Raw genomic sequence first — 14,213 nt, forward strand, 5'->3', positions numbered from 1 at the left:
GCATTCCTTAATAAATTATCAGCACCTGTTAAAACAGAAAGTTAACACTGAAAGATGAAAACAAGAACCGAAAGAAATATAATTTGTCATTTAATTACATGCAAAATGTTATTAACAGACACGTTAACGAACAACTTTGTTCAATCCTGACGGGTGTAGCATGCTAGCAGGGTACGCTTACCCATTCCGTACACCTGGTACAACCACTAACTATCAGTTGTTCAGGATGGTCCTACTTAAATTTGTAAATCTCAAATGTCCCATGGACCTGGTCATGTATTACCTTGAATGAAAATGATTATTGGACCAGTTTAATGTCATGCTGTATTCAACTTACATTGCTTGTGTTGAAAATGAAAGAGTTCTCTTTGCTCGCTCACATTCAGTTCTAAGACGTCTAAGTGCAGCCGCACTTCCGGTAATGTCTTTCTTGTGTTTGCGTTTGAACTCATTCACAAAGTGGTTGACCATACGACTGTCAAAGTCTTCACCTCCAAGATGAGTGTCCCCGGCTGTGGACTTGACCTTTATGTTGCTGCCCTTAATAGTCAAGATGGACACGTCAAAAGTACCACCGCCAAGGTCAAAGATTAGGACGTTACGCTCAGCGGAAACCTGTTTGGTAAAGTAGTGAGAATTTACTTTGTCAGTTTTTCTTGAAAACACATAAGATTGTGAGTTTACATTACTATTTGAGTAATTTACATCCACAATTTAGGGTAAATGACAAGGATTTTACTTGAACAAAACAAAAAGGGGTGTCCTGTGATGATTACATTTAAGAATACTCTAATTCAATTCAGAAAGCTCTGAAAATATCTATTAGTCGGCACTTCATCAGTTTATCATACATACTATGCCTGTATTGCCATTCTCCTATGATATAGACGGTACTAATATGAAACCGTATTATAACATGTTTAAATACGAATTATATTTTCACTGTTACCGAACTACTTCATTACAGCGACGCGAACGACGACCTTCAGACTGGTATGCATGACCTTCGTTGGTATGTTCATATACATATAAAACAGCTGAGCGAATAAGACAAATGACAATCCGAAACGTCATTATGATTATGGTCAAAATTTTGTTGTTTGCAGTCAGTTCATGGGCATTGCACTTAGGTACAAGTACAGTTGTACCAAAAACATACAAACGAACGCATTGAAAATTTGTATCTTTTGCCGACACCTGTCATCGTTCACGGCCGGTCCCATACGCGATGATACGGTGCAGTGTTTTCATGTCGTCTACGCTGCTGAAGATTAAGATACCGGTTGACAGTGCATCATGATAGAACCGCTTTACGACAAGTTTCCTGTTGATTAGTTGATTTCCTGTTGATTAGTATCTAGGTGGTGAATTACATTAGCCATAAATGAGCCACAAAAATCCAACCGCACTGAAAATACTCGCGACAGACAAGGTGCACATATTATATTTCCGATTTGTACCTGTCAGTGAGATTCACAGGTCATGATCGTGTCCGGTGGCACCGGTGCGGGTTTCAGATACAATGTAAGATCTAGGGAAAGTCAAACTTTCGTTTAGGTTGTTAAAGGAAGTTTAGTTCTATTTAGGCAAGCCAGGAACGAAAATATACGAGCAGACGACGTAAATACCTTTGAAATGTTTTATTCGTACAGCAACAAAATCACGAACGAGTTACGACTTACAGTGTACTCACTTCATGTTTCCCTAAGCCGCTCATGAATTCCTTTCAAAGAAGATAAATTCGGCATATTTGACGTCTGGGAACATGTATCATTCTTAGAGATAAACTGACTGGCACTAGTATTATATCCACTGTGCATTCATAGATGTCGCAGAGCTGCTTGCTCTATTTATGCTCTCAGCTCTTGATACCCGATCGAGTTTGAAATCGAACGCTGACGTGGCGCGAGTATTACGAACCGATTTCGGCTGCCTCACTACTTTCACGCAGGGATGAGGTTACGTATAAAAACACGAAAACACACTCATTTTACACACGCAAGCCTATGTTTTACGTCCACCGTCATTTTAAACTAAAAATAAATCTTCTTCAAATTGTGGAAACCTTTGTCGACATCTTGATATTTAAATATTTCGCTTTAAAAGTGTTCCATAACCCTCCCTTGAAGTGGAATGGTCCAATAGTGGAATAATATCAAGAAGTGATACGGTTGTCATCACTTTTTAGCAACCAACTTTTATATGTACAGCGAGGAGCAAGCAAGGTCGATTTCAGTTGATTTCGACGCTAATTTCGGAACGTCCGTAGGAAAACAGTCATAACCAAAGCATGCATGTGCTCGTTGCTGCGCAACTTGTCAAAATACGGACAAATCACTCGAATACAACGCAATATCGCCAAAACTTCGTGTAATGACCTCTAATATTTAATATGTATCAAACAAAACACCATTTTGTCTATGGTTAGTCACGGTAGAGTGCGCCTTAGGCTCTCTCCCAGACCCTAGCTGGCTACGCCTCAGACCATAATACCGTCCTCTGCAGTTGAGCCCTTCAAAGCTCGGCTCAGTGAGTGAAGCCGGCAGGGGCTGTTCACACTTGTTTTTTTTTCGATTTTATTTGTCAATATTTTTGATTGGTTTTGAAACTCCACCGATACTTTTCCAATTTGTCTGCCATTGAACCAGCTTTCGAGAACGACATGTCTGCTTTTAGATAACAAGGGATATCGGTGTTGATAGTACACTTCTCAAGTATCTTAGGTTTGTATTGTGCAATTGCCGTTATAATAAATAATAAATTTAGATGTTGTGCTATAGTAATCAAATTAAATTAAAGTTGCGAGACAAGCAATTAGAGGCTCTGTCATCATGTGCCAACGGCAGTAAATTCAGTAAATTCATTTGGAAATTTTCAGCATTTTCTGAACAGATCAAGTTGACCTGTTATTGACCTCCGAATGACTCAGTCTGACTGCCTGGTTATATGCACATGAATATGTGTTATCATTCTACGTTTTACAAAATTACAAATTTCGTAATCAATAGACAATGATTGCTAATGACTAGAAAGTTGTCGATATTAACAGTTCTGAACGGTGAACACATGAAATAGGAATTTTGATATGAACTATTGCATGATGCTTTTGAACTTTTATGAAGTTGTGTACATCTGTGATTACACAGACTGGCAAGTATAAAGCTCCTTTGTTTAGATAAGGAGACTGATTTGTTTTTCCTTCTTAATTAAATAACTTCGCAGCTGCATCATGCTTACGTTCGATAGATAGTGCAGCCTGTCAATCATGATAGGGCGGGAAAGAAAGCCCTATACGTTGGACCAAAAACGCTCTCACAAGCAGCCAATCAGAAAAATCGAAAAAAAAAATCGACAGGTCTAAGTTCCGCTACTCTAGGTTGAGGATGGAGCTGCTTATTTGATAAGGGGTTGTGAGGGGGTCTAAGTGCACCTCATGGACAAATATTTAGACTCTTAAATAATTTTCTGATTTACGTCTTGTGTGGACTAATTTTATAGCTCTTCGATTATGAAATTTTTTCACAGTCTTAGTTTTACGAAAATCGAACGTTAATATCTTCCCAGGGGCTATGAGACAGGGATGGCCGCCATTTTGAAAATAATTGCAATCATACCAATCCATAATCCGATAACACAAGTCAAAATTCTTAATACAATAGTTATAACACAAAACAGCACAGAACGGACAGTAAATTATCGGTAGACACAACAACAAGATATATGGACCTCTGGCTGGAAGACCAAGAAGTGATGTCAGGTGTTGAAATAAGACATCAGTAAATGTCAGGTAATTTGTATCACTTGTTCCAAAGTTTGCACTGTAACTTGTTGGTAAAAGTATGGTTTTAAGTTTCGTAGTGCAAAATTTGAAAATAAAAGTTTATGTCTTTCAGTTTCAAAGACCAAACGACCTTAATAATAACAGTAATAACCCTAATAATAATAATAATAATAATAATAATAATTATTATTATTATTATTATTATTATTACATATGTACCACAGATAACCAATTTGTTGGCAGTGAAATAAAGTTGGTATTTTCAGACACAGAGATAATATAGTCCCTCTATATTTTTTGCATTTTGTAAAAAACTGTGACACTTTTCTAAGTATTTTAGCTTTTGATTGAGCTAATTATCACTGCTTTTAAATATTTTACTAATTGCTTGCTTTCAGCAAAGTTTTTCACGTGTTTTATCAACTTCAATGCATTTCAGAAACAGGTCACGTGCCATTAAATAATGTTTACATAGAAAACCATGGTTAAGAAATTATTTCACGCTAAATTATGCAAATTAGCTATTATCCCGTACTACTTTCTATTGGTAAATATTGTCGCCGGCTCCTGAACAACAATAAATACTGAAGCGGATTGTATATCTGTGGAAGAAAATAATTATTACGATTGGCAGAACTGTATTTGTATTTCTAACATTTGGAATCAGAATTTTTATTATCGAAGTGAAACTAATATCTCGGCACGGACGGAGCAAAATACTGTGACCACGATGGAAGCGGTGTACCGGTATACTGGCGAAGCCGTTGACATCTGCAAGATTTGCTGCGGTCTCGACCGAAGACGTCAAAGCTCTAGCTCTCGTCAGGTTGCAAAAAATAAACGGAAACACCCTTATGAAAACGCGTCCCGAAGTTGCTGTTTTCAACGACTGGCTTTGGACAATAACAGCGCAAACTTGTATACTTGAGAGTTTCCAAACCAGTCGAGCTTGACCCACGACCGTGACGTAAAGCTTGCCAGTTTACGTCAGCTGGCGTACAGAAACAGCGACGAAGAATATGATCTAGATTCGTGATCGGTATCCAGTTACAATAAATCACTCGCATACGAAGATCAACAACGGCAAATGAGTAATATTGAGTGGGGTTGATGACAAATTCAACCCGTGACCTCGGTCCGTGAGAGAGGGATCGTGATATAAGGACCGTGCCGTGATCGAGCAAATCGACACTACCCGTGTCGGCCAAGGCAAAGACAAATGTGATAGATCGGCTCCTGCGACAACGCGGCGACTGGCAGTACTTCGCAATCTTTGCAATGGTGTAGCCAGCAAGTTCAAAACCAGTTACCCGTGCTATTATCAAATCACCGGAGGAGTCTCCAACTTCACATTCAACATCGCGGCCTCAGAAAACTACTCTTAACAGCGTCTTTCTTCGCCAGATGTCCGTGCACCACCGTGTTTCATTCACCGTAGATCTGACAGCCGTACTCGGACTCTGATTAGTCTAATTTCGCGTACTATTTTGAAGTTTCAGTATTGATCTTGTTACTCTAAATACCAATTTTTTTCACATGTATTTAAGATATTTAAGATTTCTGTCCGAAAACTGTTGCGTATGTTTTTGTTGTCTTAGTCGAGATGGTAATACAAATACAGTGATATAGTGAACTCGGTACCCTGCATCAAATATTTGCATATGAATAGTAGAAAGTTTCCCTTAGCCAATCAGTGAGCTCACAGCTGATGAAAAGTTCATTGACATCATATTAATGCGCACTATATAGCATCTATATGCAATCAGGCCGTGTCGTGATTACCTGTTTTTCGACGGCGATCGACAAAATTGGGGAACATCTGTAATAATAACAGCCCTTCGCTTCGCTCGGAAAAGTACTGGCGGCAGAATACATCGTATCCCTCGGGAAATACCTTCGGAACATCACAGAGTGCCCTCCAAGGCCATGGGGTTCTGTCATATTATTATTATTATTATATTATTATTATATTATTATTATTATAAGTTTAGGGGCTATAAGTCTGAAGTCTAATAACAGTTCATTGAAGCTTTGGGAATTCTGAAAAATAGTTGTTGTTTATTTTAATTTTTTCAATAGGGGTGACTTGTAATTGTCGTACGTGCAGCGCCGAATTATGCATCATACTGTACGGAGAGAGGGGGGATATCATTAAGCCAAGGGGTAATGCTTGTCGGAAAAGTGACACTAAGCAGTTTAAGCGATACCAGCAGGTATTGACGCAACGCGATTCGCGACGCGAAACCCAGGGTCTCGACGTTCTTGCAAGCGACAGGTCGGATTTCAGCCTGATCCGGGTACTTTATAGAACTCCACACATTCGTTAATCAAAAATAAATGACAAGTACCATAGCCAAATAAAATAAAAAATAAAAAATAAAAATATACCGCGTATACTATAGGTCTACCAGTTAGTATATATTCTCTCCGCCCAGTTAGATAGGTGTTTCTTTTGACGTCACTTCCCTTATGAATATTCATATACGTGCAAAAACCGCGCAAGTGAGAAATAGGCCAAAATTCATTGAGAGTCGGTGTTAGTTTAATTTTATTTACAAGTAGGGCAGTATTAAACACGAAACATTTAACTTGTAATATTTCCCCCTTGTCTTGGCCTGCTGGGTTTAAAAAAAGTGTTTAAAGGTATACAGGCACCATGTTCAAATTTAGCCGTTGCTACCATGGAAAGGGGAGATCTAGCTAATCATAGAGTTTATGGGGTCACGCCAGGTCACACAAAAAATAGTGCACCACTACATGGTCATAATTTTACTTCAGTTAAACAATCAGAAATAATTTGTCTTCATTATTCTTCCTGGAAAGCGGCAAAGAAGTCAAAATAAATTATTTTAAAATGAATATTAATACGTCGTTAATTATAAATCCATAAAATGAATAAGTACCAGTGAATCATTTTTTTAATAAAAAACACTTTGCCACTGTTTCTACTTGTGATAAATACAACCATTTTCAGTAATAGAGCGCGAAACCACTGCAGTGAACTGCAATAAAACTGCTCACACTAATTAGTTTCAGCTGTAGCCAGCTGGCAAAGTCGACAACATTGTATGTCCCATGCAGACAGTTTGTCTGGGGAAGTTGAAATAAAAAAAGATTTGTACATGGACCAGTGCATGGTAATGTTACATTGTATCTTAATCTTGAACACAGGGTGCAAATCGTAAACTCTCATTTACAACACGAGCCTCAGATAGAGCTAATTTTGCCTTTGTACAAGCAAACTTTTTGTCTGTATCAAGTAGCCTTGTTGAACACCAAAGTGGCCACGGCTACAGCTGAAACTAATTAATGTGCAGCAGTTTTATTGCAGTTCACTGCAGTGGCTTCGCGCTCTATTACTGAAAATGGTTGTAATGGTACATTGGGTGCTAAGGGAATTGGGTTCGTAAAAGTAATTTGAGATAATAGTAGAATTAATTTTAGCACATACATTTCATTTGAAGGCATAAACTTAATTCAATGAATGCATAATAAGTTAGTAATATACTATATAACACTTATTTGGGATGACTGCATGAAACAAAATTAAAGATGCTTGAAAAATTATTTCTGGTCTATATAAAATTAATTCTAACACACTAAAATTAACGGAAAACATCATTTTGACCAGAATGGCCCAATATACATTATCTTTATAATTCTTCCTAGTTTGAAGGCAAAGAAATTACAATTATTATTATAGAACAAATGTTAAAAGTTCTTACTTAGAAATCAATGAAATAAATACAAAACAGTGGATTATGTTTTAAATAAAAAAAACTGTGGTTACCAAAATGGTTACTGTGGCAACATAAAACTAAAATGAACATGGAGTTCATGCTGCGATAAATACACTTAATAGAGCATTTGCATAGTAACTGGGATTACTTTAAATGGACTTTGGAAAAAAAATTATATTTTAAAACACAAACAGGTTACTATGGAAATAAAGGGCAGTAAAAATGGATATCATATTTTGTCTGTCTATGCCAAAATATCCCTTTGGTATAATATTTCTCTTGATTACTGGATATTAGGTGGAATCTTTGAAAAACTAGTAATTTTTACTCCTGAATGGTTGCCATGGAAACATCTCACATTAAAATGAATGTGATTTTTTATGGTGTGCTAACCAGAAAAAACCTTATGATCAATTTTCTACATCAATCAATAGTTCTTTGATAGGAATTAGGGAAAAAGTAACATTTTCAATCCCAAAATAGTTATCATGGCAACTTGAAACATTAAAATAAGTCTGGTTTCTGTGTTCTCTGACCCGAACTCCCCCACTAGATAATTTTCATATCACTCAAAGTAACTTTTCATGGGATACTGGAAAAACTGAAATTTTCAACCCTAAAATTGTTACTATGGAAACATAGGGCAGTGAAATCGATATCGTATATGGTCTTTTCGACCCAAAATACCCTTAAGGTTAATTTGTCACTGAAATTTAACCTAATATTATTAGCGATATCATTTCTATATAATACTTATATTTATTGTACTTGGCCTCAGCCCAAGTACATTTGTTTTCATTCCGTGGGAAAAAACTCTGTAAGGTATAACCATTTCTGGCTGAGACCAGGGAGGGCAAAATGTCTTGGCTTCATCTTTCTTGGCATAATAAATGGCGTAATGATGTTAACTGAATGGAAGTGCTGCTCTCAGAAGTCTTGAATAAGTGAGATGTGAATATTAATGCTTCTCTATCTGAGTTTTTGCCACAAAATCTTCTGAATATAATCAAAATGTGCATCGAAATGCAACAATTAATGCACCCTCCGTTTCCTAGGCGATGGCACGACCCTTGCTACACCCACTGGACGAGCCAAGTGGGAGGGGTAATTTCAGTTTGGTCGAACAAGAGAGCTCGAGACCAGAATTTAACATTTAAACTTGAAACATGTTTAATCGCTGACAAGATGTGGACTAGTGTTAATCAAAGTAAAAGTGTGAAAAGGAAAGGTTTTATATCCCGGACACAATGAAAAACATTACGACTGGAAACTGTACCCCCAGTTTGAGAATAGTAATGCCCACAGCGATGGAGAACACTTATCCTTGAGCTGAGAAAACCAGACCATCATTTCGAAATAGAGCTGCAGATTCGAGAAGCTCGTTCAAAATAGCTAGGTACACCCCATAAAGGGGTGGTTTCGAGTTTTGAGGGCAAATTTCGCCTCCTTCATATAGAAATCGTACATTTGTTTTTCCAGGAGAACACACCATTTGACACAAAATTTGCATGTAAAGGGGTCGCCAGTAAGCACGTGGTCAAATCTGGCATAAGAAACAATATGAAATGTCGGGTAAAGCCAGTCCAAAATAAACTGATTTGAACTTTTGTGTTTTGTAATTTATACCACTGCAGTAACATTACCTTTTTTGACAACATCACACAATGTAATACGTTTTGAAACTGAATACTCTGACGTATTCTGTGTCTCCTTTGCTAAAAAATACGGTATGCCGATTACCATGTAAGGAGATGATGACGTCAAGACAGATTTGTAGTGCGTTTGGTCCTGGATGTGCACGAAGTTTTGTCAAGGTAGCTTGTGTATTTATTTCCTAAATGGGAGAGATTAGGGTCGATCTAAACAAAGGCCGAAGAATGTTATGATACTCTAAGCGAGCTGAACTCTAACGCAAATGGTTGGATAATTTGGAGGATGTCTAGAATGATCTCATCTCATTAAGATTATTTGGCGGTCAGTATTGAATTTCAACTGCGTCACAAGTTTGTGAAATGAGAATTCTGTCGAACGGTCAACGAACGATATTTTTAGAAATCTGGAGACATGGCACATCGCATTTTATTTTAGTATTTTATATTTTACAAAAGATTTAAGGAGCAACGATTTTGTCGAAAATTCTAAAAAAAATATAGGAAGATTTGATCGCGAACACATTTTCACTATGGGTCAACTAGCCCTGCGTACGATGCTGTGTGTTCCGCTACAGCTAATCGCCCCGCTCACCACAGCCCTGCAAAGACCCGTACGTAGGGTCGGTGACTTCAAATCCATTTTGGGACTTGACGTAAAAAGCCAAATTACTGCCGAAATTCAGCGTTCTTGGGCCCAAGTCGTATCCCAGCCTACCTCAGCTACTCGATCGCTTCCAAAAATGACAGTCTTTTATTCACTTCTCGTAAATAACCGTCGATGTCGGCAACTCTCTCGCTAGCCCTGCGTACGATGCTGTGTGTTAGCTCCTACTACCTCCATGGTTAGCTGAAGCACATAGCATCGTACGCGGGACTAGGGTCAACATGGGGTCACAGCCATGTTGCCTCAAAACTTATTTCTGTCTGCACTCAAAACTCAAAATGTCAGATATGAACCTGAAAAATCGATGTAATTTTGTCAAACTTCGGCGAAATTATTATTATAGACAAAATTTCATCTAGGTAAGGTAAATTTACTGATAATTGATCGACAAATAATCCTGAGCTTGAACGTGACAGCTCGCCTTCTCCGGGAAGTCAAGCATCGAGCTGCCCATACACAGTTGCCCATATGGCCAGGTTTATGAGATTGTTTTCAAGCGACGGCGGCAGACCGTACGGGGCTCTGGATATGAACCTACCGCCGGTGTAGCTGTAATAACTGTTGCGTTATTTAGTGCCCACGGACGAAGTCCTGGGGGAGTTATAGGTTTGGTCATGTCAGTCTGTCCGTCCGTCCGTTCACGCAGATATCTCAGACATGCCCTGGTCAATTTCTTTCAAACTTTGCACAAGAATAGTACCCAACCCCATACAGATGCACGTTGATTTGTTTCACAATGCGATCGAATTTGGCCGTGTTAGAGGACTTTTTAGTTTACACCTCCATAGACTCCCATGTATAAGGCAGTTCTCCATAGACTCCCATGTATAAGGCCAAGAAAAATAAAAATTTAGTTTCTCATCGTATTCATATTGCCTAAAGGATGCAGTGACACAGTTTTTTGTCCCCACGGATAAAGTCCAGGGGGCTTATAGATTGGGTCATATCCGTCCGTGAGTCCATCAGTGAGTCCCGGTTCACGCAGGTATCTCAGACATTTTGACAAAATATCATGTGACCTTGGTGACCTTTGACCTCAATATACATTATTGTCCATAACTCAGTAACCACAAGTGCTAAACCTTTCATATTTGGTATGATGGGACACCTTATGACACCACATATTGTACTGCATTAATTATGCGCATATCTAATTCTGAGCAAGCCAATAGAGCTGGATGTCCGATTTTTGGTATATAGGGATAACTATAGGGTAGAAATCTAAATATGCCCATCTAAATATTAGACATCTACCATCGAGAACAAAGAAATTTGCTGTAATTTGAATATTTAAGGAGTTTAAGCAATTTCCACTATAAATAAAGAACCCCTGCCTCAAACTCCACTAAAGTTGCTAGACATATTTTGCCGTTGTCATGCCATTGCTTCGTTTAATAACCAGTTAATCAAATGCCTAATTGACAGGAGGAAATTCGAGACCATATTTGAATAGTAGTATCTATTGTCCTCCAAATTACTCTATCACGGCCCAAGTTCTCATTGCCTTCAGCAATACTGCCTTGTTATTATTATTATTATTATTATTATCATTGTCATTTTATTGCAATCTGCATTAAAATAGAATGAAAATTATAAAAAGTGAAGTAGAGTAACAAACAAAAATACAGATTAAAATAACATTGAGACTTCAAAATGCAAGAGATTAAGAAAATGAACAGTGGGATACGACATGAAAATCACCAATCGGTGAAACAAGAAATAAAAGCACATATATAAACGATAGATGCTTAGAAGGTATACTGTATTTTAGTAAAATAAAAAAAAACAAGTATACATGTTGTTTGAATAAAATGAACCTAAAATTTCTGATTCACCACTATACAGACGCGACTCTTTCAGAAAATGTCCCTACATAATTCTACTTCTCCATATGGAACTCGCACAGAGAAATTAAACCGAATACATTAAGATTTTCGTATAGATACACGGATTTTACCTGACATAGGAGGAATCATCATGCACGATACTTTTCAGTGTGTGTCGTACTAATGCAATGCTTTTCTTTGTATCTTGGGAAAAGGCTTTACGTGCAAGATTAGTCACTTACTTCATATAGTATGATTAGATAGCATAGATGTAGAATGAAGCCCGCTTAACTTAATATAACACCAGTAAAACCTACATCTGCATTTTCTGCCTCTTGTATTCGTTTGTTACCCTTAGTTTATTAAAAGAAGAACCAGAAGCAAACATTTAATCACTGATCCTAAAAAAAATTGTGAGCTTGATCCTAGAGGATGCTGTTCAGTAAACGTTACAGAAATCCTCTGTAACGCCGTTATAAAAAATAATGTTAACACGAAAATACAAAAAAAAATTGCACAAGGGTGCAATCATCTCGTCCCACATGGAGTAGTGGCATGCTTACATTTCCAATATCCTAGTGCATACTTTGCGTTATTTTGTTATAACTTTGTTGTCATCAATTTATGTTTGCAAAAAACTTACCTTTTTGTCGAGACTATACGTAATAGCTGCAGCTGTGGGCTCATTGATAACACGGAGCACATTCAAACCAGCGATTGTACCAGCATCTTTAGTGGCTTGACGTTGAGAATCATTGAAATAGGCTGGGACAGTTACCACAGCTTTATCGACTTTCTGTAGGAAGAAAATTAACATAAATTATGCCACAAATAAAACTCTACTTATGAGTGGCTTATTCAAAAATTCAAAAAATTATTTTTTAAATTAATGTTGGACTCGCAATTATAGCTAGTCTTGTTTCTTTGAGAATACATAGAGTTTTTAGTGGAATATTATCGCAATATTTGAAAGGCATAGGTAGAATCTCCTATGACCAGTGAATTTAGTAAATTTTGAAGCCCTTGCACCAATACTTTATCGACAGACCGTTGAGCCTTTTCTGTCTCTTATTGATGTAGTCTCTCGCACATACAATGTTGGGGGAATCACAAGGGAAGTGCCGAAGGCGCGAGCCGCGAGTGCCATAAGGCACGAGGGACTGGTGTCTTCCACTGCACCCTCAACGAAAACAACAGGAAAAAACCCTAACGCAGAGGAAATGGTTTGACAGGTGAAAGTGGATCGCAGGTGACCAGTCACGGCATTGCCTGCTGGAAACAGTACCAACCTAACATCACGACAGCAAATTTCTTCCTTTGCCTCCGCCCTGTTCTCCACGTCATATCTCATTAATATCAAATAGCAACCTAAGTCCTGCAATAGACAACAGTCCCTTGTGTCAACGCATGCTTTAGGAATACCAGACAGATCCTGACAGATCTATGAGTCTATCGAGTGCGACTGTTGGCTATACCCGGAACTATCTTAGCCCGAGTCGAATTGTGACGTTATTCCGTGTAAAAAATTGTTAGGATAAAGTTTCCTGCGTTTCTTTCACCTTGATCATGTTCGACAATGAGTAATTCGACGTTTTTCATTTTCTTTCCGTGCTTTTGATAAATTTTTTCGGCCATTTGATCTGGCGCGCGCTTTTTGAGTTAAGAGTATGAGATGGATCAATCGTACCAGGAAATGCATGATGATCAAAACACCGTGCTCCATCATGCTCCGATGACCAACACGAACAGTTGAAATCATTCATGGATAAATATTTGATGTACTAACCACTTGTGTTGGTTGCAATCTCAACCGTACTGAACCATGTACGGAACGTGTACATCTAAAAGCTACCGAGTGCTGAAAATAAAGAGTGAAATGTAGCCGAAAAGTTCCAAACTCGTTGCAACCTATAAGCCTAGGGTTACACGGTTAGTTACTCCATTCCTGACGTGGGTAACTGAGGTTCGCTGATTGGTCAATCATACTATGCTCTATTGAGACATATTCGGGACTGTTAACACATCACTATCACTCATCGCACACAAACTTTATCAAAGTACAGTCCCTCTACCTGGACTGTAATCAAAGCATTAAATACATCCCCTAACTGGCCGAAAGACAGCTTCGTGGACAATCCTGTCCCACAGCAGTGCTATTATGCCGTAGTAAAAAATTTCAGTAACTTTTCGATCGTATTCAAATTAACAACGTACGACAACTTGTCATCTAGTGAACAAATCACAGCCGAAATCACTCGGCTCAATCCCCACACTTAGCAAGAGCTATTTTATAACACAGGGTCCCGCGAGCCAGTTCCACTGCAAATGGCTTGACAGTGATGCCTACTCGTGTCTGGTCCACAAAACAGAAAGGATCACGTTGAATTTTTTAGAACCAGGCTCAAGTTGGCCACAAGTAAATTGCTTTGCAGAGATTTATCGTGAAGGAAAGAAATCGGGTGTGAGACTGAACACGAATAAAAACAATACTATCACTAGGAAAACTCATGTCAATGAAAGCAACTCGGATCTGACAAGACTTCTTTTCGT

General features: G+C 38.1%; 1 pseudogene; it reads right to left on the reverse strand.

Annotated features, from left to right (window-relative positions):
- Positions 1 to 14,213, reverse strand: part of LOC139117858 (heat shock cognate 71 kDa protein-like) — a 46,789-nt pseudogene that overhangs the window by 15,777 nt on the left and 16,799 nt on the right.

The sequence above is a fragment of the Ptychodera flava genome, chromosome 18 (genome assembly GCF_041260155.1).
Source record: "Ptychodera flava strain L36383 chromosome 18, AS_Pfla_20210202, whole genome shotgun sequence".
Taxonomy (NCBI): domain Eukaryota; kingdom Metazoa; phylum Hemichordata; class Enteropneusta; family Ptychoderidae; genus Ptychodera; species Ptychodera flava.